General features: G+C 47.8%; 1 pseudogene; it reads left to right on the top strand.

Annotated features, from left to right (window-relative positions):
* The first annotated feature begins 3,423 nt into the window (after positions 1-3,423).
* LOC123570259 (palmitoyltransferase ZDHHC7-like) lies at positions 3,424-5,267 on the top strand (annotated as a pseudogene).
* The last annotated feature ends 733 nt before the right edge of the window (positions 5,268-6,000 follow it).

Genomic DNA, 6,000 nt, shown 5'->3' with positions numbered 1-6,000 from the left:
AGACGGAAGAGCAACGTGTGTTTGCTTTGAATGCAGGAAGTACGTTTGCTCCCATGTGCTGAAAGATTTTGTTGTAAAACTTCCCTGTAGTGTGGCGCCAAGGGAAGCCCTCTTCTCTCTCTGCAGCAGTTCGTGGGATGACTTTTTTGTTTTTACCAACCTCCCATCCAATACGGAGCAAGCCACGGGAGAACCTCCTGTGATCCTCAACACACGAGAAGTGAATGAGCGAGTACGTCCTCCACCGTCGGGACCAACTTTCACGGGGATTTGTAGAGGCTGTAATTCACAGTATGGCCACCAGAGGGCAGTCATAACCCTTCACTTTCCAGTCCTTTCACACCAAAGACACATCAGGTCAAACGTCATGTGAGACTTGTGCAAACAGCTGGAAATAGTTTTTTTTTAATTGGAGAACGCTGTTAGTGAGCCTTTAGTATTAATTAATTATTAATTTATTATTAACTGTTCTAAATCCTTTACCTACAATAGATCTTTTGAACCTTATGAGAATATGAGAGACAAAAAACACATCACCCCAAGATATGGCTGTAGGAGACCAAAATACGCCACCCCAAGATGTGCCTTTTTGGCATAAAGATTATTTCAAGAGCCTGTAGACACAGGAGACGCTCTGAGAACCAGGGAAGAAGTTCCCTTTTTTATTTTTATTTTTTATTTTTTATTTTTTTTTTATTTTTTTTTGAGAAGGAGTCTCGCTCTGTCGCCCAGGCTGGAGTGCAGTGGCCAGATCTCAGCTCACTGCAAGCTCCACCTCCCGGGTTTACACCATTCTCCTGCCTCAGCCTCCCGAGTAGCTGGGACTACAGGCGCCCGCCACCTCGCCCGGCTATTTTTTGTATTTTTTAGTAGAGACGGGGTTTCACGTTGTTAGCAAGGATGGTCTCGATCTCCTGACCTTGTGATCCGCCCGTCTCAGCCTCCCAAAGTGCTGGGATTACAGGCTTGAGCCACCGCGCCCGGCGAAGTTCCCTTTTTTAAAGGGAAAATCACATCTACAAAGGAATCTCCAACAGCGAAGGGGTCTCCCTCTGTACCTGGCAGAGAAGACGACTCACTCACGAAACTCTTATCAAGGGAAGAGGCACCCATGTGATCTGCAAAACAAACCTCGCTGTTGTTTCCTGGTGTGTTTCCCTGTTGCCTTCCGATAACTGGCCTGCCCACACCCTTCTTTCTTTGCTTCTGTGGAAGATGCTGTTTAAGCCTGAAGTCAAAGCCACCTCTTTGAAATTTACTCTTTTTCCCTGGGTGTCTCCCATGTGCACATGAGGTATACAGGTTGCTAACCTCTGTTTTTCTTTTAATAAACTTTTGTTACTTGGGTTCTTCCCAACGGAGGACTTTGAAGTTCTGTCACTCATAGTTTTGAAAGATTTTCTTCTTATTTCGAAGGGAAACTTAAACTCCCCACCATCCTAAAAAGAAGTACATGATCTTTTTCTTCCCCCCGCAAATGGCCTGGTTAGCAGGGGAACATATCCAAGTCCTGTGGCAGATGGTATTGGGAAGCTGCTGATCGCCAGTTTCAGGTGTTTTCTATCTATTGGGAGATGGCCGTTCTCTGGCACCAGCTTCGACCAATGATTATTTTAGAGAAACAGTGTAACAACCACCTGACTGTCAGCAGATGGCCACCTGACATTGCCGGTAGTGGAGGAGGCAGCCCTCTCCTGCCCTGCTAGCTACCTCCTGTAAGAGCCTTAGTAAATGTAATCCACAGAACATACAACCGACCCATATAAAGTGTACAATTCACGGGTTTTTTAGTATCATCACAGGATGGTGCCTCATACCAGGCAGAGTCGCAGTCCATTCTCTTCTGCAGAAGGAAGAACGACGTGCGTTTGATTTGAATGCAGGAAGTACGTTTGCCCGACATCACTACAAACATTTTAAAAACTTTTTCATGACCTCAAAAAGAAACCCAGTGCTGATTAGTAGTCACACCCCAATCACCTGTTCCCTCCCAGCCCTGGGCCACTGGACTTTCTGTCTCTATAGATTTGCCTATTCAGGACACTCCGTATAAGAGGAATCGTGCAATTTGTGGTCTTTTATGTCTGTGTGTCAGGCTTCTTTTACGTAGATGATGCGTCCAAGACTCATCCATGTTGTAGCGTGTGACGGTGCTTCGCTCCTTCCTATGGCTAGATACCTATGTAACAAACTTGCACGTTTAGCACATGTATCCCAGAACTTAAAGTAAAACAAAATAAAATAGTATGTGTTATTATAAAAGCGAAAGAAAAATATATTTCCAAGTACTGCTTGTGATACTCTGAATTGAACATTTCTGAGTGGCTCTTTCTGCCTTTCTCCTTCTCTATCTCTCTTTCTCTCTGTTATTTCTCAGTCTGCAACACATCATCACATCCCTGCACACCTCGACTCCCCCTCCACGAGCTCCTGTCTGCACAAGTCTGCCCCTGTGCTTCTAACCCACAGCGTTATTCCTCTAAACAAATGTGAACCTGAATGAGCCTCTCCTTCAAGACGGATCCTGAGTGGCTGACTGGGCCTAAGTTTAAAATAGAGGCAAGCGGCCAATTACTGACTACAGGTCACCCACCTACTCTGACTTCCCTAAAAACCCACACCTTTTTCGTCTTCGGGACTTTCAGAGATCACCTGAACCAACCAATCAGAGCTCAGCTGTGTCCACCAATGAGAACTCAGTAAGTTTCAATCCTTCATTTGCATAAACAGACCTGATTGGGAGCCTGGGCAGGACACTAAACCTGACCCTTCCCTTGGCTTGATGGAACACACCCTTCATTTTACACTGGAGTCTCTCTGGTTTGCAAACTGTTAACTGGAATAAAGTCTCTTTCCTGCAAAATCCTTTTCAGAGAACTTTAGTTTATAGTCCTAATAGTGAATGTAGGAATAACCTAAAACTCCAACAAGGACACTGGTTATACGAACTTGGGTTTAGGATTTTACCAGCATGCCCTGCAGCCATCGAAAATGGACTTGCTGAGGAATATTTAATGGTACAAGGGAAGAGTACGCTGTTGAGGGGAAAAGCAGCCGGTCTTAAAACAGGACCAGTAATTTTAAAACTGGGTGAGACTTTCGGGGGCCGCTCTGGGCTCCAGCGTCTGCTTGGTGGCCGCCTCCCTCTAACTGGCCAGTGGCATGGAAGGGACAGAGCCAAGCCCCCGGCCCACTCTGGCCCATCCAGGAGTGCAGCTGCATGATGCATCCCAGTCTTGGCAACTGCAGCAGGCAGGGAGGAGCTGCAGCGCCCGCCGATGCCTCCTGAGCCTCAGATCCTGTCACACAGGACAGCATGCACCTTAGATCCTGAAGAAAAGGCACTAAGTGTTCAAGTGATGTTTAGAAATCATTTGCGAGTGGATCTTACAGATTTGGTGCTAAAGCACCCAAGCGTTATGCATTAGATCCCAATGTGCACTCCTGGGAATTCTTGCACGGCCAGGGTCAGGTGTCTGTGGGTGCCCATCGAGCATCCTCCTCTCCTGACTGAAAATGACAATAACGACTCTTCATCATCCTCATCTTTCTCTGAGGCTGATGTGGCAAATGGGGTCTGGGTCATTGCAACTGCTGTGGCATGATCTGCGCTGTCATGACGTGGCTGCTGGTCTGCTGTGCAGACTTTGTGGTGACGCTTGTCATGCTGCTGCCTTCCAAAGACTTCCGGTATTCTGTGGTCAGTGGCGGTGCTTGCCTGTTGTCCTAGCTGGGAACCACGCTCACCGACCCCAGGGCGGTACCCAAAGGAAAGGCTACAAAAGAATACACGGAGAGTGTGCAGCTGCAGCCCCGAGAAGCGATCTACACCTGCTCCAAGTGCTGCTGTATCAAGCAGAGATAGGTTAGACAGGCGGGTCACAGCCTCCCTTAAAGGGAAACAAACTTGCTAAATAGACGGAGGGAACAAACCGCCCGACATCGCACAAACCGCATCCTGGGTTCGTGGCCAAAACATCCTGCAGCAAGGAGGTAGAAGCGAAGAAGGGAAAGTCCCCAGATTCGTGCAAGTGCGGAAACCCATGCTGAGTTAGTGTCCTCGGGCTGATCTATGCTTATTATAATAGTGAAAACACACCCCCGCGTGGAGACTTAAGGTGCTAATGAGACAGCGAGGTATGCACTAGCGTGTACAGCCACTGCGCATGCGGGCCTAAGAGACCACCCAGAACATGCTTAAGAGCAACACCGTCCCACCCCCGCATGAGTAATCACGGAAGATTCCCCTACAGGGAGTTTCCCCAGCGTCAGTCAGTGCCGTCTCACGTTTGAGCAGCCGCTCTGACCTGCTGTCAGAGTGCACTTTCACTTTGCCATTAACTCTCTTGCTTACTTTTACGTTGGACTCACTCTCAAATTCTTTTGCCTAGCGAAGTCAAGAACCTGAACTGGCCCACCAGCCTACAAAGCCAGAGCGTGCCCACCACTGCTGTTCTTGCAAGAGATGTGTTTGCAAAACGAGTCACCACAGCCTGAGGGTGAGCAGTGGTGTAGGGGATAAGAATCTGAGTTTTCCGTGCTCTTTCCTATGTGGACAGCTCCGTCTTCAGCCCACGGTCTGATTCTCTGTGGATTTCAGTTTATCTCCTATGTCCGGGGGCAGCGGACTGAATGCAGTGAATTCTTACCTCCAATAATTGTCATCCTGCCGACCTTCCTGTGCCTTGAGGGTTGTCTGTTTTCACTTTCACTGCAGTTGTTTGGCTACTGAATCCACTCCATATGCAACAGACAAGACAGAGATCAAGAGATGGAAAAGTGAGAAGTCCACGTGGGAGCAGAGGCTGCCATGGGAAAGGGTGAAGGCTGTTTTTAGGGGTCCCCTTATTCCTTTGGATGAATCTCTTCTTCAGCTACCGATTTAGGCGACTGCCAATGATACCTGGAAAGGAGGCCTGGAGTTCTCTCTGGGAGGCCCCTCTCATCAAGCCAGACTTTCACTTATTTACTTGGGGTCTGAAGGGAATAAACAGCTCACCTGGGACCAACAGGGCAAATGGAACCTACACAAACCAATTGCTTACAGCAGGCAGAGTGTGATGTATTTACAGTCACAGACTGAAGATTTTCCAGTTCTCACCTGTACAGCTAAGGAAAGGTGCACGGCCGCCTGTTGAAGCCAAACGTCATTAACATTCCTGCAGAGTTAGGATTTTTAAGAATACTTTGCTGTTTTTTTGTTTGTTTGTTTGTTTTTGTTTTTGTTTTTTGTTTTTTTTTTGAGACAGAGCTTGCTCTTTCACCCAGGCTGGAGAGTACAATGGCGTGATCTCAGCTCACTGCAAACTCTGCCCCCCGGGTTCAAGCGATTCTCCTGCCTCAGCCTCCTGAGTAGCTGGGATTACAGGCATGCATCACCACACCCAGCTAATTTTTGTACTTTTAGTAGAGATGGGTTTTCAGTATGTTGGCCAGGATAGTCTCAATCTCTTGACCTTGTGATCTGCCCGCCTCAGCCTCCCAAAGTGCTGGGATTACAGGTGTGAGCCACTGCTCCCAGCCTTTTTATTTATTTATTTATTTATTTATTTAAGACGGAGTCTCACTCTGTCGCCCGGCTGGAGTGCAGTGGCACGATCTTGGTGCACTGCAACCTCCACCTTCCGGGTTCAAGCGATTCTCCTGCCTCAGCCTCCTGAGTAGCTGGGATTACAGGCACAAGCCACCACACCCAGCTATTTTTGTATTTTTAGTAGAGACAGGGTTTCACCGTATTGGCCAGGCTGGTCTCAAACTCCTTACCTCGTGATCCTTCCGCCTCGGCCTCCCAAAGTGCTGGGATTACAGACATGAGCCACTGCACCTGGCCAAACAAGCTACTTTTTAAGAAACCGTTTCGGGGAAGAGGGAGAACTGCTCCAGGTTCCTCCCCGTGGGTTACTATGAATACACTGCAGAACATCTTGATCCAATGAACAGCCGTTCCTGTGTGGTCCTTTGTACCTCTCCTGTTTTAATTTTGTTTCAAAAATCTTGAGT

Source organism: Macaca fascicularis, chromosome 19 (genome assembly GCF_037993035.2).
Source record: "Macaca fascicularis isolate 582-1 chromosome 19, T2T-MFA8v1.1".
NCBI classification, from domain to species: Eukaryota; Metazoa; Chordata; class Mammalia; order Primates; family Cercopithecidae; genus Macaca; species Macaca fascicularis.
The sequence above is the reverse complement of the archived record's forward strand: the minus strand, read 5'-3'. Positions and strand labels throughout refer to the sequence as shown.